Below are 25296 nucleotides of genomic sequence, written 5' to 3'. Positions count from 1 at the left end.
GGCGCAAAATGATTAGATTTTGGGATTGATCTGGTACCAGACAAGGATTCTGGATTATTTTTCCGTTTTTTTTTCTTTACTTAATTTTTGAGAGTGGTTGGGTTCATTTTTAGTATTCTCGTTTGTGAGAGCAGTTGAGTTTATTTCAGATATTCTCATTTAAAAAATCATCTCTGGCTAATTGTTGAGAAGACATTGGTGTTGCCTTGGTGGAGTTTTGTGCTCTCTTTTTTATTATTACACTTCTACATCAATAACGTTTTCTTGTTTGCATCATACAGCCGATATATTTACAATAGATCTGTGAATTCAAGTATCTCAGTTGAAAACAAGCAAGGGTCAGTGCCAGGAAGGGTATCCAGCTGCAGAATAGGATAATGGGTAAAGACCCCCTTTGGTCATGAATGACCATAGGATTGCACCTAGAAAGTTACCTTCAAGGCACAAGTCTGCACAAAGTTGTTTATGAAAGACAAGTGGTTGTCCATGCATACTAAATCATGACTCTTATCCACATGGTAGGAATTATCCATTTTTATTTATTTTTTTTTAATTACACTTCTATATAAATAAAATTTTCCTGTTTGCATCATAAAGCCGATATATTCACAGTAGATCTGTGAATTCAAGTATCTCAGTTGAAAACAAGCAAGAGTTGGTGTCAGGAAGGGTATCTAGCTGTAGAATACTAGCTCATGAAATCTCAACCAACCTATGACATCACGGAAAAGCTGACATGAAAATGACATGTATGTATGTATGTATGTGTACATGTGTAAATCTACACACACACACACACAAACATACATGTATGGACACATAAACATACACGCATAAGCACACACACACATTACACAAAAACCTTTTTTCCCACCAAAATTAGCCAATATTCCCAACCTTTAGGCTACACACTATTAAATCTGCTGTATTGTGAGATAACAGTATATAAAAGTATATAAAGTTAAAGCTTGTCATTAGTACACATACACACACACATATTCACACACATGTGCACTTATACACACATATATGCACACACAGACTTATTAAACAAAGTATTAGAGAATGACAGTTTAGCAGAGTGAGTGGAGTATAAAAATCTCTAAAGAGCTTGTATGATAAGCCAGAAAGCAGAGCAGAGTAGCTGTGATTGGTCAAAAGTAGATTAGTGGGTAAAGAAATTTGAAACAACTTGCGCGCGCGCACACACACACACACACACACACACACACACACAAAGAACTAAGCACTTCTCTCTCTTCTTATCTCTCTCACTCTTCCAACACACACACTGACTTGTCAAACAAAATACCTACAGTGATATAGCAGATCCCAAAGGAAAATAAAAGAATAACCAGGTCACAGTACTCCCTCTCCACCTCTGCTTGGCTGCTGAGCTATTACCCCCCCCCCCGCCTTACGCAGCCACCTCAGTTAAATTCCAACCCTATAGCAACAAGTTGGAAGATACAGCTTATTTTTAGTCAGAAGCTCTTGTTTAACAGACCATATGATTTCTTATCAATGGCCTGCCATTTTTCTGCTTACACACACACACACACACACATATAAATATACCAGATACATAGGTGCATGGTGTATGAATGTGTTTTTGTACAAGTGTATGTATGAATGTGTGTGGATGCATTGTTACACACACATAAAGAGTGACAGAGATAGAAAGGAAGAGACACAGAAGGGGGAGGAGGGAGAGAGAAAGGGAGCTGGGCAAGAAAGGGAGAAACAGATAGATAGATAGAGAGAGAGAGAGAGAGAGAGAGAGAGAGAGCGAGAAGGGGAGAGCATGGCCAAATGGTTAAAAAGCTTATTTTGTAATCGAAAAACCCCAATTCAATGAATAGGTTGATAGCTCAGTAGATTAACCCACTTGGGACATCCAGGTCGATTGATCAGTCCAAACTGAAAGGACTTTCAGGCAGATCCATTGATGGAGCAAATGTGAACAGTCGGCTTTGAATTGTAACAGCTAATCAGAGATCATCTTTGGGCTACACATACCAAAATACTCAAACTTTCACACTAATTCAGAAGGGTTAAATACTAATAGTTCAATTAAACAGGGTTCAAAATTGATGATGTGTCTGAGAGGGATCCACCAACCCATCAAAGAGACATCCTAGAATGTATTCAAGTCAAAGGTAGTTCTACATGTTCAAACAACGAGAAGAGATAGCTAACAAATCTTCCTCAAATCCCAACCCTACTGTCTTAGAAAGGCTGGATATGCTTAGAATACCTTTAACCGTAGGTCTCTTTAAGAAGGGTTAACTTGGTGCTCCATTTGCTTCCTGGCCATAAAGTTCCAGGTTCAGTCCCAATACATGGCACCTTGGGCAAGTGTCTTCTACTATAGCCTCAGGCTGATCAAAGCCTTTTGAGTAGATTTGGGAGATGTAAACACACACACGCACATATATACATATAGGTAGGCAAGAAAGTAATTTCGGTTTTTTAGTGTGAAATAAAAAGCTTTTTTTTTCAGACAAAGAATGAACTTTCATCATTTATATATTTTCCATTTTGTTTTATGATCTTTTGCCATCTTTCTGGCAACTTATGATTCTGTGGTCATAGAACTTCTGGTCCTTATCAACCAAAAACTGAAATAAGAGTAACTTCAGGTCATCATCATTATTATTGAAAGTTTTACCATTCAAAGAATTTTGCAAACTTTGAAATAAATGGTAATCTGATGGTGCAAGGTCTGGGCTACATGGTTGATGTGACATCACTTCCCAACCAAGCTCCAATAATTCTGGTAATTTTTCTTTGATTGCTTACTCCAGTTTCATTAGTTGTTGACAGTAAACATCTGAATTGATTTTTAGGTTCCATGGAAGCAGCTTAAAATACACAACACCTTTATAATCCCACCAAATTGACAACATGACCTTTTTTTAACACAATTCAGCTTTCGATGTGGTTTGTGCTGGTTCATTGCATTTGAACCATGATCGTTTTTGATTGATGTTATTGTAGACAATCTCTTTCTTCATCACCAGTGATGATTTGCTTAAAAAAAGGTCAATTTTATTGTTTGAGATGCATATCGCAAATATTGATTCATTGTCATAAGTGAATCTCTTACAATTTATGTGGAACCCATAATGAGTGATTTTCAATTGCATGTGATACATTTAACCTTTCTGCAATCTCTCGTGCAGTTATATGACAACCAGATTCAGTTTGGCTTTGATTTGGTCATCATCAACTTCAGTAAGTCAATCAGAACATTGGTCTGAGTGAAAAATCTCCAGGATGGACTTTTTAAAACCATCTCTGCATTCTGTTAAGCAATCAACACCATAAACTTCACATATTTCTTTGTGAGCCTCAGCAGCTTTCTTGCCTTTATGGAAATAAAAATGCAAAATATGGTGAAAATGTTTGTTTTTGCACTCCATGTTACAACTGACACTGAACTAACAGCTGTAAACAAAATTACATGCAATTTGCTTCTAAAATAAGCTAAAAGTAATGGCTATCAAATGTCAAAAGGAAAAAAAAATTCATAACATTGACAAAAGTCAGTCAAAAAAATTGTAACTATTTGCATGTGGCCAAATATTTGTTATGTTTTTGGTCCCCCCGCAGATTACAGATAGGACTTGCTTTCTATATTGTGTCCATGTACAAGCTTTATATCTCTTTATACCTTTTACGTGTATACTTTTATTTATATATATTTTTATATATATATTTGCTACATATTTATAGAGATATTGGTGTATAGTACCCTGCATTTTCCCTGTGCGTATATAGACATGTATATGGAACCCTTTTTGCGTGCATGTGGATGTGTGCAGGTATGTGCGTATGCATGCATGCGAGTATGTACATATATAGACATGTTTTACTCATTGTTTGTTTACACATTTTCTTGTATTTTTGCCTTTAGCCCTGCTTTTTCTTGTGTATGTGCGCATATAGACGTGTGTATGAACTTTTTTGTGTGCGTATGTGTGCATGCATATATAGACATGTGCGGGTATGCATGTATATAGGCGTGTGTGCATATATAGATGTAGTTTACTCTTTGCATACTCCCTTACACCTTTTTTCTGTATTGTTACCCTTAGCTCTGTTTTTGCTAGTGCATATATAGACACATGTATGAACCTTTATGGTGCGCGTGTGTGTATGTGGGTTTGTATGTATATGCATATACATTTGGTGAAGGATGTGTACGTTTTCAAGTGAGTGTAGATGAATGTATACCTCTAGGCGCACGCACATGTGTAGATATGAATAGGCGTGCTTACGCGAATACTATGAACCTTTTACCCCCTTACTTTACTTCTTCTCCTTACTCAGTGGTCATTCGAATAGCTCTTTTGTCTTAATAACGGTCAATCACAGAGTAATTTCCCTTTCTATAATGGTCATTTTTCATAGCATTTTTCCGATGGCCAGATAATTGAAGAGATGGTGGTGTGGATTTCCACCTCAGTATCCGAAACTCGGGGTTTTATCATGGCTACCGAATAATTGTCAACTATTACATTTACAGATATATATATATATATTAGTTAGTTAGTTAATTTGGCTCAAAAGCAAATAGCAAGGCCATGTAGGGGGACATGGAGTTAAGTACAGGGTGGTGTTCATGTAAAGAGTTCAGGCCACTTGAGGTCAAGGGAGGCTTTGAACAAAGCGGTCGTCGAATAGAATAAAGGTCGAGCGTCCTCAGCCTTTCTTCGTAGGACAAATTTTTGAGACCATGAACCATGCGGGTAGCCAGCTTCTGGACTCTTTCGAGATGCTGTATGTCTTTGAGGAGATAAGGAGAAGAGGCTTGAATCCCGTACTCCAATATGGGTCTCACCAGCGTGACATAGAGTGGTAGGAATATGGTTGCTGTGAGCATTCCGAATGACCGTCGAATCAAGAACAGAATTTCTTATATATATATATATACACACACACACATACACATATACATATACACACATACATACACACATATATATATATATATATATATATATATATATATATATATGTATATACATATATATATATATATGTATATACACACACATACATACACATATATATATATATAATATATATATGATTTTTAAATCTGGTATTTTTTCTAGCAGTCTTTTTGCTGAACCGCTCTGTTACAATAATGTACACACACCATCAGTGGTTGTCAAGTGGTGATGTGTTGGGGTGGACAAACACAGACATAAAGAGACACACACATACATGATGGGCTGCTTTTCGTTTCTGTGTACCAAATCCACTCACAAGGCTTCGGCTGGCCTGAGGCTATAAGTAGAAGACACTTGCCCAAGGTGCCACACAATGGGATTGAATCCGAAACCATGTCGTTGGGAAGCAAGCTTCTTACCACACGACTATGCCTGTGCATGCATATATAAACCCTTCAGTCACCCATTATTTGTTAGTTATGGCAAGCCTGTCCTGTTTGCTTAATTTGTAGCTGCAACTACCAGAATTGTCTTAATAGCTTTCTAGGCCCTTGGGCAAAGTAATGCACTGGGACCCCTACATATGTAATCAACATGTATTCAAAAGTGTGCGTAGATTAGGACTGAACCCCTCCAGACATGTGAGATCCAGGTAACAACCCAGTGTGTCTATATCTTACGATGGCACTGGCTATTACAATGGACTTCAATTTAAATTTACTGGTTATATACATATATACATTATCTTAGTACTAATTCAGGAGAAAGGTATCCTCAAGCCACAAACATGGCCTGAATATTTGCTACAGAGTAAACTCCACAAAAGGAACCTAAGGACCAGGTAATGGTGTGAAACAAGGCAATGGCAGGATTTGAACTTAGAATGCTGGGTTGTTGGTGTTAGGAAGGGCACCCAGCCATAAAAACCATGCCAAAAGAGACACAGAAATCTGGTGGAGGCTCCTGTCAAACCGTCCAACCCATGCCAGCATGGAAGGCAGATGTTAAATGATGATGATGATGAATGCATGGAGCTGGAACAAATACTGCAAGGTATTCATCTGATTCTGTAATGGTTCTACCAGTCTACTATCTTAGACTGGTACTTTATTTATTAACCCAGAGAGGATAAAAGGCAAAGGTGACATCAGCAGGATTTGAAACCAGAACATATCTTTCCTCTTTCCCTCTATTCTTACTGTCTTTTAACTTCATCACTTAGAGGCGTTACTAAACTCTTTGACCTATTATTACCCTCTAGAACCTCATCTCTCTAAAAGTACACTTTTGCCTACTATTTCATAGTGAGCAGCAGCTTACAACAATTCTCATTAAACATTCACCTGATTTATTTCAACTAATTATCTCCACAGTCTAAAAAGGCTATGACAATTACAACATTAGCTCAAAGTACTGCTAGTATATTCTGTGTCCATTAATAAATAGTGCATACATAATGGCATATATGCACTTATATGCAGATAAGCCTTTACTGGGTTGCTAAGGTCAAAGGGAAGGGGTAATCTTATCTACATCCAACTGTTTCAACAGTGAATTTGTGTTACATAAATAACAACATGATAAAATGACTCAATTGCCAATAGTTATTTGTTTTATTTAAATACATAATCTATTACTACAGGAGCAAGACACAGCTCAATAAATCACAATTTGTCCAGCACCATACTGGACAAAGAATAAATATAAGGATGTAATTTCTATTTTACCTCTCATCAACAAAAAGATGAAGTTAGAGAGGGGGAAAAAATTTCCCTACAATTTTGGTTGGGATGCCTGGAATTTGTCAATTTGAGAATTACTAGACTAAACATCAAAACATTTCAATAATGTGGTGTCTGGGAAGAGAACTACTGCCTTATTATTTAACATACTCACTGATTCAATTTCCATTCATTTATTATTCATATTTGAAAATAAATAAATATATAAATAATGAGTGAAAATTGAACCAGTGTGTTAAGGCATTAAGACAGTATAACTCTCCCCAGGCAAAACAAAATTTGCTTCAGCATGCAAATTCACATAAAGAATCTTGCAAACCAGATACAAAAACGAAGATTTCAATAATGGTTTGTTGAGTTTAAATGAAATATTCTGTATGTTATGAATCCATTGCATTCCAGTCAGTAATCTGATCCTTGACATGAGAAAAAGAAGTGAAGGAGAAATCAGTTAAATGGCATTACTGAGCAATAGTTTATGGTTCACAGTGCATTATATCTAGATCAATACCAGAAGAGGATGAGACTAGAGATTTAGAAAATAACATTTAAAATTATCCAAATACTCAACAAAACCCACTAAAGAGATATACAAATTAATCTAAAAAAAAAAGAAGAAAAAAAAAAAGAAAAAATCCTCTGAATATTTCACAAAAAGAGTAAAGAGATGCTTTAGGAGAGAAAGTAGGGATTAATGCTGCACGGATATTAAATCAAGTTTCAGAACAGCTTAAATAAATTTCAATAACCTTTCCAGTGATATCAGAGAAAAACATCAATTAGATTTGCAAGGATGGCATTATGGCTTCATAAAATAAAAACTACTTTAGATTTAATGGAAAAAAAAAAAGACCAGTAAATAACAAAGAAGGCCGAAAATAGTAAACACCAATAAACATCACTTCTTTAAAGGAATATTTTAAGAATAAGTCAATCGAATTTAGCATTGTATTACACATTTACAATTCAGTGTTGTCTGTCTCTCTCATTTTCTCACACACACACATATATATATATATATATACCCATGCTAGCATGGAAAGCCGACGTTAAACAATGATGATGATGATGATGATGATATATATACCATTCACATCCAACAAATCTTCCACAGGTCAGTGACTTTTGATAACCAAAAGTTTAAAGTTTCTACTTCATCCTGCTACGTATCAGGTACTCCAGTTTATGCTAAAACAAACAACAAACAAAATGATTTGTAATTTGTGAATCATGGGAAAAAAACCCAGAGCAATTTGCTGAATTGACAGCTAAAATAGCAATATGGAAGTTAATGGTTAGCAAATGTCAGTAAATATGATTTGAAAATTTAACCTATCGTGAAAGATGGAGAAGGAGACGATGGCAGTGAAGACGATGGTGGTGGTGAACAAGATTCAATATTTTGAAGCCAGCTAAATTTACATTTGTTGAAAATAAGGAAATCTGATCTCTACAGCATAGAAACATATACACACACACACACACACAAATTTAGCAAGTAATATAATACACCATATCAATAATAACTATCAACAAACACACCCAAACAACATACCAAGTATTGTCACAATACCATAGACCGTCATATAAACCCAGGCTATTTGATTACTTATAAAATTACTTGTATTCCTTTCTTACTTAGGCATGGAACCTTGTGATATTTTGGTATTTTTATTTACCTTTTTTTTAGTCAAGAGAAAAAGCAGTGCCATTAATATTTCAAAAGACCTCCAAGGCTAATGGAAGGGAAAGTAATGAAGCAGGGTGGGATGAAGGCATTGTCAAACCAGAGACTTGAGCCAAATGCTTAAAACAGAACAGACTCTGCTGAAGTACTAGGCTTATAAAGAATAAGTCCTGGGGTCGATTTGCTTGACTAAAAAGGCAGTGCTCCAGCATGGCCACAGACAAATGACTGAAACAAGTAAAAGAGTAAAAGAGTGAGCTGGCAGAATCGTTAGCATACTGGGCAAGATGCTTAGCAGCATTTCACCTGTCTTTATGTTCCGAGTTCAAATTCTGCTGAGGTTGATTTTGCCTTTCATCCTCCCACAATTGATAAAATAAGTACCAGCTGAGCACTAGAGTTGATGTTATCAAATTACTCACTCCCTTGAACTTGCTGGCCTTGTGCCAAAATTTAAAATCATCATCATCACCAAACTATATTACTAATATTGTAACAAGTAGTAAATGACCAACTGTCTTTTAACTATGTTCCATCACAATGACATTATAATGAAAGTTATTAACAAAAATAAAGAGAAAAGGAAAACTTCCCGAATTGCTATTTAAATAAACAAATAAATAAACATGGATAAAGTTTTCACTGTATTTCTGTGAGAATATATCCCAACCAAATTTCTTTTGGCAAGAATCCAGATCGGACATGTTCCAGAGGAAGTGAAGAGAGCAATCCTAACATTTGCGTAATAGCTGACACTGTAATTTGTCTTAAACTGTGCTGACTTTAACAAGACAAGGGTCAGTTCCAGTAAGTCTGATTCCCACAATATATAAGTTCATATTCCCAAATAACCTGAAGACTTAATTCTCAGCAATTAAATGCTAATTATATAAGCTACCATGCACACACACACACACACACACATAGTTGTGTGATTCAAAAGTTAGCTTCCCAAACATGTGGTTTTGAGTTCAGTCCCACCATTCAGCATTTTAGGCTGTATTCTATAGTCTTGGCCTGACCAAAGCTTTTTGAGTAGATTAGTTATGAAATTAAAAGACCATTTTGTGTGTGTGTGTGAGAGAGAGAGAGAGTGTGTGTGTGTGCGTATGCAAGTATGAACATGAATGTGTTTACATCTGCATTTGCTTTGTACTAAAGTTTGGTGGTAGGTGTCATCAGTTTCTCCTGTTAACAAATCATTTGGTCATTTCATGCCTTTGAAGCCATAAAAAATGACATCTCTTATGTGGAAAACAGATTTGCCTCAAGAAAGGCATCCAGCTATAAACACAACACCTCAACATGTCCAGCCAATTAATTCAAGTATGGAAAACCAGGCATAGAACAAGCCATATATAAAGATATATAGCAGTATATAATAGTAATTACAACTGTAGATTTTGTTACCAAACCAAAGAATACACTGCATTTATTTCCCAGTTTATGTAATTGAAGGAAATCAAGGCTGGAAATTTATATTTGGCTAAACTGACAGCAGTATATAACTAATACATAATTTATAGAATCTCAAAAGAAAGGCATGCTAAAAAATGGTAGAATACCAGATTCAGTATTCTACCATTTTTAGCATACGTTACATTATGCTCTTGATAATCCCTCAAATTGGTACTATAATTCAAATTCATAAATGAGAAGCTATAGTCAATACCGTGGGTTTGCAGTATATTGATGCATTTTTATTTTACTGATTAAAAAAAGATGAAATAGATGTGAGCTGCAGTGGGATTTGAATGTGGAACTTAAATGGATAAGTTTATAATGAAGATATGGTTTATAGACTTAATGTCCTATGTAAACACAGATACATTTCCAATTATTATAAGAGAATAGAACAGACTTTAAAATAGTAATAATAATTTATAAGCAAAAACTTAGAAGTTTGTAAATTCAGAACTATTATACTGTAGGCATTGATTGTTTATTTTTTCATCTTGAAGGGTTTAATTTAGTGGTACTCAACTGCTTTTTTACCAATGGACCCCTTTCATTATTATTTTACCCTGGTGGGCCCCCTTAGCCATTCTATGTTAAAAAACTAGTTTTAGCGGTACTTTCAAAATTCCTATCTTGCTGTTTACACATGAACTTGCGTAGGTTGAACTATGTAAAACATCAAACAAAGAAATCTCTGTGTTTTCTTACAATAAATACAAAATGTTTTCATTGACCCTTAAAAATACTACTGTGGGCAACCAATTTACCATTTTGCTTGCATGGTCCCCAGCCACAGGTTGAGAACCACTGATTTAATTGAACAAATTGATTCCAGAACTTATTTTTCAAGTCTAGTACTTATTCTACTGGTTATCAAGAGACAGAGGGTTTTAAAACAAGCATAAACACACACACACACACACAATGGGCTTCCACATAGTTACTGTCTACCAAATTCACTTACAAGACATTGATTGGTCTGGGCTTTAGTAGAAGACACTTGCCCAAGATGTTGTCATGCAGTTGTAACTTGAACCTGAAAACCACATGGTTGCAAGCTGTTAAAAAAAGTTACACAACCATGCCTGGACCTATTTATAGTTTATCAAATACTTACAGCTTAAACAAAGGGCCACGTATTTTACTAAGTTATATAAGTCAGACACAGAGCTAAAACTGTATTTGAATGAATGCTAAATTTGGTTTAATCTAAAACTTATTAACTTCATAATAGATGAAAAGTACATAAATTAGATATGTTCATGACAGGGATTAGTGAAGAGAGAGAGAGAGAGAGAGAGAGAGAGAGAGAGAGAGAGAGAGAGAGAGAGAGAGAGAGAGCACATGAGTGTCAGGAGAACTTATCAAAATATTTTCAAGACTTTTATCAAGTATGCTATCTATATTGCCAGACAGCAGTAATAATCCAGACATCAATGAACTCTATGACCATATACTTATTATACACAACAATCTTAATTCAAATTTTTCGTTTGTTTGTTTTTACATAACGAATTGAAGAAATGCTAAGACAAGCATATCTCACAGTCTATTTCTGATATATTAAATTAAGTCCTCCCCACCAGCCTACCCACTCCACTCAACGTGACTTAAGGCAATAACAGTCTGTGCTGATGAAATTTGATGACGAGAGAGAAAGAGAGAGAGAGAGAGAGAGAGAGAGAGAGAGAGAAAGAGGAGACCAGACAACAAAGCTAACTTTATATTTCAACATAAAGCTATATATATAAATACACACACACACATATACACACACACGCGCACATATACTCACACACACACACACAACTATTAAGCTATATGTATACGTGTATGTCTATATGTATTTGTGTGTGTGTAATGGTGTTATATGCACTACATGATGGTTGTGAATGAACATCAATCATTTCCACTCTTTTGTGAAAAAAAAAACATGTCTGGCCATGGAGGAAATGCTGCCTTGCTTGGAAAGGCACCTGGATGTAGAAAATCTGCTTCAATGAATTCTGCTTGATGTAAACATGGAAAAAAATGAATATGATGATGAGGCATATGAATATATGTTAATGTTTATACAATGCAGTTTTATAGATCCATTTCAGCTGATTTTATCAATAGGTTTCACACAGGAGACTAAAAAAAAAACAAAAAAAAAAAAAACAAAAAAAAAAAAAACAATTCTGGTGCTCGTCAGAAAACCCAGAACTCTCTTGGTTGAAATGGATCTATAAACTGCAGAATGGATAAAAAAAACTGGTCCTGATCAAGTAGACTTATAATGAAAAGCACTCTGGCATATCTTTATTCAGACACTGCTTTTATCTAGAACTAAATTATTTAGTATGTCCACTTTGGAAAAGTGAGTTCAGTCCCACTGCGAGACACTTTGGCCAAGTGTCTTCTACTACAGCCTTGAGCTGACAAAAAGCCTTGTGAGTGGATGTGGTAGACAGAAACTGAAAGAAGCCCATCAAATGTATATGTATCGATATGTATATATATTTATGTGTTTGTATCTCTGTGTTGGTGTTTGTCATCCCTGTAACTTAGTGATTCAGCAAAAGAGACTGACAGAAAAACATCAGGCTTAAAAAAAATAGTACTGGGGTCAATTCATTCAAAAAAAAAAAAAAAATCTTCTAGACAGTGTCTCAACATGACTTCACCCTAATAAAACAAGATAAAAAGATACACGCACACACGACAGTCTTGTTTCAGTTTTTGTCAAACAAATCTACTTACAAGAAGGCACTTGACCAGGGGGCTACACAGTGGAATTGAAATCGAAACTATGCAGTTGGAAAGCAATCTTCATAACCACAGTACCATCACTGTCACTGACATCATTATCTATGGATCAAATGGAATTTGCTGAGGCAGTTTTTCTATAGCCAGGTGCCCTTCCAGTCACCAACTGCTACCTATTCCCAAGCAAGATAATATTTCCTCATGGCTGGACATGTTTCCATGGAAGTGTCATATATATTTTATCTTTTACTTGTTTCAGTCATTAGACTGTGTCATGCCGGGGCACCGCCTTGAAAAATTTTTAGTTGATTGAATTGACTCAGTACCTTTATTTTTTTTAAAGTCTGATACTTATTCTATTGATCTCTTTTTTCTGAACTGCTAAGCTATGGGGACATAAACTCACCAAGACCAGATGTCAAATAGTGGTGGGGGATAAACACAGACACAAAGACACATGCACACACATCCACTTACAAGACTTTGGCCAGCCTGGTGCTATAGTTGAAGATACTTTCCCAAGGTGCCACACAGTTGGACTGAACCTAGAACCATGTGGTTGGGAAGGAAGCTTCTTACCACACAGCCTATACCTATAACAAAGCCACGCCTGTACCTATATATATATATATATATATATATATATATATTGCAATGAACTACATATAAAGAAATGACATAATAAATACTTAAAGTAATGAAACAAACACTTAGATGATATTTTGGATCAATAATGGTTAAAATCTAATGGAAAATTCCTGAATCCAATATCTGTAAAACATTTTGGAGGTAGAAATTTTAATTCAAAACAAATCTTCTATCTCCTGTCATCAAAATGAATCAATCGTTAAATGTTTAAATGGTGAAGTAAAAAACATTTGAGGGGAAGTAGAACTAAACAAAAAGTGAAATAAATATTTAGATTAGAAATGACAATTTGGTAACAACTATAGAATATATACAAACTGCACCCCTCCAACCAAAAAAAAAAAGCCCAAAAAAAAATCAAACAAGCAAAAAAACCCAAATTTTGAAATATAGCATTCTTGTAAGTAACAGAGGCACAAAAAGAAAATGATATACATTACACATTACTGAAAAGCTGAAATATTTCAAGAATAAAGAAGTCTTTAATTTAGTACTGTGAAAGTTGATAAAACATCTCATTGCCAACTATTAAGTTTACATCTCATTGAATACCCAATACATATGTGTTTAGAGAAACATGTATACACAAAGAAAAAAGAGATCTGCTTCTTCCTTTCTTTCTCTTTTTCTTTCTAACTTGTACAGTAAATTCTTAAAATAATTCTTGATTTTTCACTCTAGAATTATATAATACTTTCACAATCTGTCTGAGAATTCAGACAACAATCTGTACAACAAATTTTTTTAGACAATGAGAAAGCTTCTATGCTGTTGTTTAACCATAGAAAAATGTGTGTGTGAGAGGGATCACCAATCACTGACGAGATGTATGAGAATGTACTCAAGTTAACAAATGTGCCTCTACATGTTCACTAAGCCTGCTAGAAATATCAACCAAATCTTTCTCAAATTACACCCTACAGTCTTTCTAAAAAGGACATATTGAATAATGTAGTCCTAGATACATGCAGTGTGTCTGGATAAAAGATATGTTACAGAATGCTTTTAATTATAAGTCTGCATGATCAGGGCCAATCTGGAGCCAAAGAGCTCATTTGATTTGTCCCCTGTTATTGCAGCCCATTGGCAACAAGTGTTAAACATTCATTCAGTGCATTCTGCTCCAATATTATTTTAAGTATTTCTTTGAATTAGAGTTTCAGTACACAGACTATATAAAAACATTACAAAATTATACTTGCATCAAATATGTAACTCAACTCAATTGCAATAGAAGCTTCAGCAATTGCCCCGTGATAAGTTAAAGAACTGTATGAAAAATAACTGAAAGTGACTTAAACAGTAGCATCAAAATGCCTATTAAATAACATGACAGTGTGTGAAACACTACTTCTAGGCTCAAGACAAGAACATATTATCAAATAATTGCAGAGTTTGGAAGATGAACATCTGCAAACTAACTTCACTGATGAGACAGTTTGATGTATGTATTAGAGGTAAACGCCAACCACTTCCTTTTAATAATATACACTAATGTTTTAGATAATAATGAAATGTGGGCAGTAAAATAAGATATGCTTAGAGAGTGCAAGAGAGTAACCAAGCACTGGATGAATGATGAATAACGAGAATTTTTTTCATAATAATTTCATTCACAACTAGGATGCTTTATAGTAATATTATACCAACACCAGTACTTATTTCATTGACTAAAAGATAGAGGAAATGCAAAGCTGACCTCAGCTGGATTTGAAATCAGAATGCAAAGAGTCCTAACTAGATAGCAAAAGCATTTTGTCTGGTGCTCTATTGGTTCTACTAATCCATAAATTTGCAAAATGAAATTACTTGGTTATTGTCCACATTGAGAAACAGCTGTCAGAGATGAGCTGAACTTAAACAACAGCAACAAAAACTGAAAAAGTATGATTATATAAAGAGTGAATAAGTAGGATTTGGTGATTTATGCCAGTTACAAAGGAGGAAGAATAAGTTAAAAGAAAACAGTTTGCAAAAGTAACCTTAAAGCAAGAGAGCAAAGGAGAAGGTAAGTAAGTACCTTCTGAAATGTGACAGAATTTATAAATGAATATCATAGAATTAAGGACTTTTCAATGTGTATGCCTGTGTACATAGACTCTGCAAAGCCATATCACGGACTTGTAAAATAGCAACTCAGTAAAAAAACTTATCAGAATATTTTTATAGTTGACAAGTAGCATGATGAAATGCACCCAGTAAATTAGTTGGTGTTAGGAAGGGCAGCTAGTCATAAAACCACACCCAAAATGTATGCAACGAGAGGTGGATTCTGCAAGTCACACCAGAGGCTATTTATTTAGAAGAGCAGTATCTTTGAATGGAAACTAGTACAAGATAGAACAAACTTTTTAGTCTAGCCATAGATAACTGCTTGGTGTTGATAGCATGATAAAATATGTCCAACCTAAGCTGTGAGGCATGCAGCAACAAAGATTGCTGGCTTTGTGGAGGTGTCGGCCAAATGACATGACATGGACAGCAATGAGATGCATTGAGACACATCCAACTCATGCCAGCTTGGAAAATAGATAATTAAAATGATGATGATGATGGCAGGGGGATGGGGGATATTGCATACACATTCGGTAAATATCTGCTAGAAATACAAAATCATACAGGCACAAAATAAATTTGTGTCTTTTTTAAAGGTTCGCAGATATTTTCAGCATTAAAGCCTAAAATGATTTTGTAATTGTTTCTGCTTGCTATCTTAATTTTAAAGACTTCTTCCAATTGATTTTGCACACATTCCTTTTTTCTTTATTTCAAATGCTTGGGAGTAAATTCATCTTGTTAACTACCTGATTAAAAACATCATTGTGATTTTTCTTTTTGGCATGGGTAGCCTTCCTAGCACCAACTGCTTTTTCACATGGCATTAGCACTATAAAGATTACCTTGCCAGTAACAAGATTAAAGTTCTTACTGGAGTTAACATGTTTATGTTGAGAGAGGATTGAGACATTGTTAGGGAATGGAGAGAATTGGAGCAAAGTGTAACGTCAATATTTTTTTATAAGAATCAGCTGCAGCATTATGTCATGTTTGAGTCTTTGATGTTAAATGAAAGGACAGAATTCTTTGGCATAGAAATTTTTAATGAAAATCCAGCCTTGAGAAAAAAAAAATCACAACTCACATACCAAACATAATACAACTCATATACCCTATATTTTACCCAATCAACTCCCAATGCTATAAGAGCTTTCACAATAAAGTAAAACAAAACATCAACTTTGATATAATAACACAGATTGAAACCATGAAATCTACCTGGTAGTGTAGTGAAAAAAATCACATGAAAATTACTGCAAACAAATAGTAGTAATAATAATTCCTTACATAAGCATAAAGCCAAAAATCTTGGTATGAGAGAACAGTCAATTATACCAACGCCAGGACTTGAATGCTACTTATTTTATTGATCCCAGCATGATGAAATGTCAGTCTCGGAAGGATCTGAACTCAAAATCTAAAGGGCTATCACTAAACACAAACAAGGCATTTTATACTACCTTGGTTAGATCATAACAATAGTTTTTGAATATAGGCACAATGTCACACATTTTATGGGAGGGTAGTATTCAACTCCATTACTTGACTGGTAGTTAATTATCACAGCCTTCCTGTGTGAGAAATGCATATGTTGCATTGCAGCAAATAACAGATATTGAATGCAAAAGCTGCAAAGAAATGACGTGAGCATGCTCTGCTGGATAAGCTTTGATAGTGTAACAGCAGAACACAACGAGCTGAAGCAACAATTGGATGTCAGAGGAATCAGATGTAGTGCACAACGGAAATCATGCTGGTATGGACATGTGATGTGTACGGTGGATGGCAACTGGGTTAAGAAGTGTCAAGCAATCCGAGTGGAAGGAACCCATGAATGAAAATGGAGGACGACATAGGAAAGAAGTGGCAAAGGCTGATCTGAACAGATTGAACATCATGAAGGAGATGATCAGGACAAGTGGCAAGATACTGAACACAAAAAGACACAGCTAACTCATGCAGGCATGAAAAAAAGGAGATTGATAAGAACCTTCTCCCATAAAATAAAAAGCTAAAGAAATTGAATATTGATAACACACACAGATGGGTGAATGATCAATTGGTAGCAGACTGGATATATAATATTTGGTTAATTCCTCATCCATTCTGAGTTCAAATCTTGACCAGGTTCATTGCAACTTTCATATTTGCTTCCCAACCACATGGTTCCGGGTTCAGTCCCACTGTGTGACACCTTGGACAAGTGTTTCCTGCTCTAGCCTCAGGTCGACCAAAGCCTTGTGAGTGGATTTGGTAGACGGAAACTGAAAGAAGTCAGTCATATATATATATATATATATATATATATATATATATATATAATATATATATATATATATATTTGTGTGTCTGTGTTCGTCCCCCCCCCGCATCGCTTGACAACCGATGTTGGTGTGTTTACACCCTCGTAACTTAGCGGTTCGGCAAAAGGATCCGATAGAATAAGCACTAGGCTTACAAAGAATAAGTCCTGGGATCAATTTGTTCAGCTAAAGACGGTGCTCCAGCATGGCCGCAGTCAAATGACTGAAACAAGAAAAAGAATACTCTAGAACAGTGGTTTCTCAACCAGGGTCTACATGACCCTAGGGGGGCGGGGCGGTCCCTATAAGATTTTGTGGTCAAAGTTTATGATTATACTTCTGCAATGCACAAAGTATTTTAACATTTTTTAAAAATATTTAATCATAAAAATATAAATAGGATTTTCTAAAACATCAAATGGCTATAGGGGTCCAGTTGAATGAAATAGGAATCAAAGAACAGCAAATCGGTCCATTAAATTCACAAGGGATAAAAATTGTTTTGAAATTAACAAACACGTAGAGGGCCAAATAATTATTTAGAAATTAAATGTTCTTTATTTAATATTTCTGTCTGTTACGAATCAACTTTTTTTCAACACTTGTATTTCCTTGTAAACAAATCGACAGGCATGCGAGTTAAGGTCCTTCACATTATCGTGCGCGGAAAGAATGACAGACACACATACACACTCACACTTTATGAAATGAACAATATCTAAGCATCAATATTTCCACATCTGTTTACATGTTGCAACAGTCTTTGCTTTGTAACAAATAAAGAAGGAAGATTTCAAAATATACACAATGAATAAAATAAAGACTAAAATTATTGTAAAATCATCCCCCCCACACACACACACACTCCCCCAACAAACAAACAAAAGCTCCAAACAAACTCGGATAAAAATAGGTGTTAGTACGCGGGTTTGTGTATAGCCACACACACACACAGCCGCCACCGCCATCATCATCATCATCTCTCTCTCGAAATAATAAAACATTGAGTTAGGGGGAAGTACTGAAGGTTTGCAAGTAGAAAAAGAAAAAGGAAGGTGGTCTGAGCTAGTAAGCTTTATGTTTCACTGACTGTCAAACTGGTGAATATTAAGAGATAGGCAGATCAGTCTTAACCACTGACTTTTGAGGCTGTGATTGGTTGAAAATCAGGTACTGAAGTTGTCATTGGTTAAGAACTAGTATAAATTCTGAGCAATGTTAATGTTACTACTGGCTGTTAGTACTACAAGAATTTCCTGTACCTGTTGAGAATAACATTCAGATAGAAAACTAACCTAGGCCAGTGCTACCACAGGCAGAGGTTAGCTATAAATACTAAGTTATAAATATTTTTTTTTAGAACAAGGTTAAGATTGTATATTTCTTTTCTCATGCACATGCCACTGATAAAAAAGGTGGGAGGAAAAACAAACGTTTTTTTTTGTTTTGTTTTGTATAAAATAAGAGAAGCAAAACAAAAGGGGAAAAAGTTTCTTAAAATAAGAACAAAAGATGTCGGTAGAACATCAAAGATAGAAAATGGAATGTGCAAAAACACAGAACGTGTTTGTTACTGTTGTTTTATTATTTAGTCGTGATATTGAAGAAGTGCACGAGTTATCAAGGTATTATTTTGTGCATCAATGTTAATAGACTAGAATCTATATTATTAAAATGAGAAGTACGTTCTAGAATATAATTTAACATAAAACAAATAGTATTGATTTCTAACGTAGGTACAAGGTCTTTCAACTTTGAAGGAAATGAACCATAATCATGGGTGAGTCAGACTTACCCAACAAGTATGGTTAAATTAACATCTAACTGCTCAAAAACTTTTGGTATGAGTAAATAATTTTGTTTATCAACACAATTATAACAGACTACATTTCTAACTAAGGTTTGTATTCGATACTTCGCGTTTAGCATGTAAACAGACACATATACACACAGACACGCGCGCTATTATTCCTGTTATAACTATAAGGAATGTTATGTCATACACACGTACTATCAAGGTGCCAGCCAAAATATTTCCCTGAGCACGAATAACTAAATTTGGGGTAATTAATGCAATCAGCATCATCCCCAGACACAAAAACACTACAAGTTACGTGATTTAAGTGATAATTGGGAGGAGGACCTACCCCCAACAAAACAATGAAGCAATATGGTAGCTACAAAAAGGAATTTAGCCAAGATACACAACATGCTGCTTAACTATTTTGAAGACAGATTGATAAAGTTGACAAAAATCAATGGTAATAGCATAGCATCCATCAAAATATCTACAATAAACTAGTTGATGCTAAATATGCATCCTTCTTCATTCTTTAAATATCCACCAATGAAGTGGAGTGTTTCCAAAATATTCCATGAACATTACATCTGGATAGTAGGGGGAGTCCTCAAAATATTCCATAGTTCTTGTAATTATTATCATATAATAATACATACATATAATATGATAATTCAGGTTATTAAAAGCCACGCGTGATTCAAATTATAAACGTGAGAAGAGCCACTGTTACATTCTAAGCTTTCTTTGACTACCTACACTATTATCTATACAGCATCATCTCAGAACCTTCAGCTATTGTTAATTATAAACAAGTCTTATACTGGCACAAAGCTGCACTTTATTTTTTCATAGGGATCAAAAGTAAATTAAATTAATCTCAGATAAGTTACAGAAAATTAAATGAACCCAACTTATATTAGTCATATGACGCAGTTGATATTATGGAATAAACAATTTACAAGTAAATACAATTATATTAATTGGTGAATTTAATTAAGGCTAACAGTGGAGCTTTACTTTACGATTGCCGGCATTTATACCGTAGCATAAGCTAATCACAGATAGGAAGTGTTTTAATAACGGTATATAAAGAGATATGCTCTTCTTTCTTTCTTTATTTTTTATTTTTGATATTACAAAAGGCAAAATTTTACAGGGAACAAGAACAGCTAAATGACCTCAATATATTACTGGTAAATAATCTGAGCCGTACAGGAATTAAGAGGGAGAGTGAGAGAGAGGGAAATGACAACAATCTTGTCAGGCTTTATTTTAAGGAATTATAGCCAGGCATTCTAATATTTCTACCAACTTATTACTGTCAGAAAATAATTGTTGTTATTGGAACAAGCAGTGGATCATCTTTCCACCACAAACTATTCCAAATGTGAAAAGTGATAGCGTCATTAAGTGAAGCAAGTGGAGTAATGTGCCGTGATTTGGAACTGGCACAGTACCATGCCTGTTATAAAGTTTCAGTTAATAATCCTATCTTCACAGGCATTGCAATGTTCATTGTATGAAATGCCAATTCTATTTTAGAAAAATGATTATCAAAACAAATACAAAGTAATTCACTTATTTCTGTTCTAAGCTGAAGAAATGGCCACACTCCTCTAAGCAAAAATTTGTTTTATAGCTGAAATTACAGCGATAACATTGAAACAAGACTACTGAATATTTAATGATGCAATTACACGGGGAATAAATAAATCGACAAATAATAAAAAGAAAATAATCCCATTAACGAAAAGCCTAGTTTAAGAAGTTCGTAGTTATTCCCCTTCCATCAGTTAATGTTATACACAATTATTTCCCTTGGGCAAAGTGGGTCGCTCAGCCCACATTTGTAATTATTGAAACATACAAAATTATATGCCTACACAAATCGCTGATAGAGACAGGGGCAAGTTCCATAATTTATTTTAAAAACTATAATTAGTATAAACTTAGCAATAACTTGTCAAAATGACAGGGAAATTAAGATAGTGTAGTTAAGAAGTAGTCAATGAATAAAGTTTAAAAAATGTTCATACTTCATTCTACCCAGTATGCAACGTTAATCATGTCAGGTGCATTCAAAACCTGTTGTGTCTTATTTTGTTACTTGAATTTATCATCATCATCATTATTACTATTGTTATTATGAAATATAAACTCGAGGATTTCACAGGAGCCATAACAAAAATAAGCAATTGATGCACACTGGTCTTACTCTCTTGAGATTCACTGCAACCTTTTGACAGAGCATTTACAGGTTATTTGAAAGTATCTTGATAGCAAAACAAGAAGCACAGATGTTCCATAAATATTTTGTGAAAATCTTAAAAAAATAAATCCATTTTCCCCCTTATATTTGATAAATAATGTTCAAATAAAATCAATTGTCGCCTTTCTATTTAATCCACCTCAGTATATTAGTCATCAATAAGTGAAAAGTGAAAGCAAAAGAATGCTGATTGTTAAACATTTAAAAAAAATATATACAAATTTAATTTTGTAAGATAAATTAAAAAAAAAATTTTATGACCAAGTGAATATGCTAAAGTATTAATTAGCATACCTAAAAGGTCTCTAGGCAGTTTCTTAAACCCTTTAGCATTCAAACTGGCTATATCCAACCCAAATATTCTGTTTTTTGTTCAAACTGGTCAGGTCCAACCTCTCACACCTGCCCGTCACTGTCATTCTAAAAATAAACAATCATGCCACTGGGATTTCAAAACCATGGGATAATTCATGATTAATTCAAAGCAATGTGAATAAATAAGCATTACATTTAACAATAATTTGAATGCTAAAGGGTTTTAAGTTAATTAGACATGATAAAGTTAGCCAGTCTGGTAGGAAGATTGTTTTTTTTTTTAAAACAATCTCTTATCTCCAGAAACTCTTTTTATATTTCTACTGCTTTCAACTTGCATATTCCAACCTAAACTCAATCAAAGCAAAGTACTTGAGATATTTTTGATGTACCTTTCTTCCTGTATCACACTGAGCTATCAGAATGGCTACTTTCAAACTTACTGTTCTTTTACTCATCACCAAACTTTACTTCTTTAAAAGTAAACTTAAGTCAAATATAACATTATAACTTTGTGAAAGGGCTCCACAATTTATGGATTATTCTGCCTAATTTTGGAAATCCACAGTATTCTGTTCACATCACTATAAGCATTACACCACAACTTGGAACAAATTATCTCAAAGTTTGTACATGTCCATTAATTAGAAATATATATATTGCATTCATCATTATGTTAATATAAATTACACCTGTTCTATTGCAGATGTATATGTATATTTATATATGATGTAATACAAACTAGTAATCTTTTAAGTGATAGTTGAACAAGATATATAATGTGGTGTACCCAAACCACTCCTGGTTCTGAATGCAAATCTTACCAAAGGTGAAAGCACCATTAATATATTCAATTATTTCTATCCTTTGAATTTTATAAAGAAACAAAAAAAAAGGGGAAAAACAGAAACGGTTGGAGGAGGAGAATCAAAGTAATTAATGTGATAAAGGCAAGTTTGAAATGTTTCTAATGAGTGTCCTGCTCCACTCCTCTATGTACATACCTGTAAGGTTTACTTAACAGTTGGTACATACTGAAGAACTATGCATCTGCGTTGTAAAAACATAAGAGTTCATGGTAGAGTTTTCAAACCACACCACTCATGTTTGGATGGTGGGACGGCAGTTTATTTCATGTATCAATATTTATCAAGTGTCAAGAAACAATCTTTGACTCCTTACAAAACAGGTCCGAGATGTTCCTCTTAAAACCTGTCTCAGGTTCAACTGTGTAGCAATGAACAATGAAGTAAACGAATTTACAGAGGCTTTTAAAGTCAGAAAACAGAATCTAGTACTAATATGAACAAGAAAGGAACAACTCAACAGAAGTAGCTATTAATTTATGAAGAATGAAGTCAATACCTTTTACATTTTGATGCATACAAACACATACATTTACTAATCTATAAACATTTATTCATGAATTCTACTGTTATTTCATATAAAAGGTTTTGGCTTTCATTAAGAAGCTATTGAACAGTTAAGTATCAGAATGGCTTGCATTTAAAACATTCCAGTTGGTTGATGTACAACCAAACACAATAGTTAAGTACAATATGCAAATAAAGTGGTTACAATTTGCAAATTGCCATGGGGAAAGAAAATTTAATGACAGAATTAAATTAAAGACATACATAGATGTAAACCAATGAGTATTTCTTTACCTGACTCACTTGGAATAGAAACCTAATTTTTCAAACAGAATAATAAATAAATGAAGAAATAAATGCTTGATCAGGTTTGATTTTGGGCTAAACAACTGAAATTAGGCATTGATCCACATGTTACAAGTAATATTTTTAATATTGCATTATACCAGATATATTTTAGGGGACTGATTTTACAGATGCAAAGTAACCTAAATATGATGTCTGAAAAGATATGAAGGTTAATGTTCACTTAAAGTAATAAATGATAACTACATAACTTATTTAACATTACCATAAACGTGAATGGAACCATAAAAATATGAGAAAGCTTTTGGATTTGAAACTATTTAAAATTACTATTAGGATTATAGCGAATCTATTGAAATGGCAAAGATTATAATGTTGCCATTAAATCTCTAAGCTTATGCTAAGTTTATAGATGTTTATCAATCAGATTTTAAACACCTGAGATGAGTGTTTGGCAAATCAACAGGTTAAAAGAATTAAAACATTTTCTAACATGTTGTTGTGAAACCCCAGTTATAAACTACATTCATAAACTGTAAAGTTCTAGGTAAGAAAATCAAAAATGATATAAACATCATTAACAAATAAACAACAAGAATGCTTCCCAATCAGGAACACTTGCAAGATGGCAGGCCTAACATTTCAGCCTATATTTACCCATATTAAAGACTTTAATTGGTATTTGTTTTCACTAACATCAAAACTACAAAATTGTTCCAAGCATGAAATCTGAAATGGTCTGAGCATTTTATAACAACGATTAAATATCCTAAAACATCTTATCTATATTTCAGAGACTATAATGCAATAATTTCCAGTCCTTTGATGCTTTAAATGATTGAAAAACAATGAAACAACTCACTAAAACTTATAAAATACACAATTCAGTTTAAACTAATTAAATTTTGGGGAATCTCTAAGTTTTCATAATAGAAGCTAAAATATTACCAAGATGGTTTTCAAGTAAGTTATATTAACAACTATTCACAAAGTAATTTACTGGAAATATCAAAATTTTCCTTTTATCAATCTATATTTAAGTGTAAGGTAGCTATCTTTAGGTTTTGTAGGCAGACAATTTTAAGATAACCCAGTTAATTCATAGAAACAACAGAACTTCATGGCAAACAATATGAATCTGTAGAGACAATCAAATAGAAAATAATTGATAAAACACATCACTATGTAAACACTAAAGTGTATGAAACTAAGCTAAAATACAAGCTTCTACAGCCAAATTTCCTTGAACAAACTTGCTATCTTAAAATGGCAATGATATCCTATGTCTTAAATGTCAGGACAGTATGTATTATATCCAAGACAATAATGGTTATAGCAAACAACTTCAATTGAATGATGAGGTTAGACTGAAATCAATAGACTAGAGATATGTGCAGAACTTTGCAATCCGGAAAGCAGAATGTTTCAGACTGTATAAGTACTTAACAAGTGATGTTAGAATAGAAATAATCTACTAAAAGATAATGACAATATATGTAAATTTACAACCTCATGACAATCAGATGTTTATATGAAATCAAGGTGTGTGTCACATATTATTTTAAACATTCAGATTGCCTCGAGCTACAAAAAGATTTATTAATAACGTGATCCATTCGAAAAACTG

General features: G+C 34.1%; 1 protein-coding gene across 3 annotated transcripts in view; it reads right to left on the bottom strand.

Annotated features, from left to right (window-relative positions):
- The window catches only part of LOC115209615 (nuclear hormone receptor family member nhr-48), a 325642-nt gene that overhangs the window by 26713 nt on the left and 273633 nt on the right, over positions 1-25296 (bottom strand). The gene's annotated exons all lie outside the window — the stretch shown is intronic.

This window comes from Octopus sinensis, linkage group LG3, assembly GCF_006345805.1.
Source record: "Octopus sinensis linkage group LG3, ASM634580v1, whole genome shotgun sequence".
NCBI lineage: Eukaryota > Metazoa > Mollusca > Cephalopoda > Octopoda > Octopodidae > Octopus > Octopus sinensis.
The sequence above is the reverse complement of the archived record's forward strand: the minus strand, read 5'-3'. Positions and strand labels throughout refer to the sequence as shown.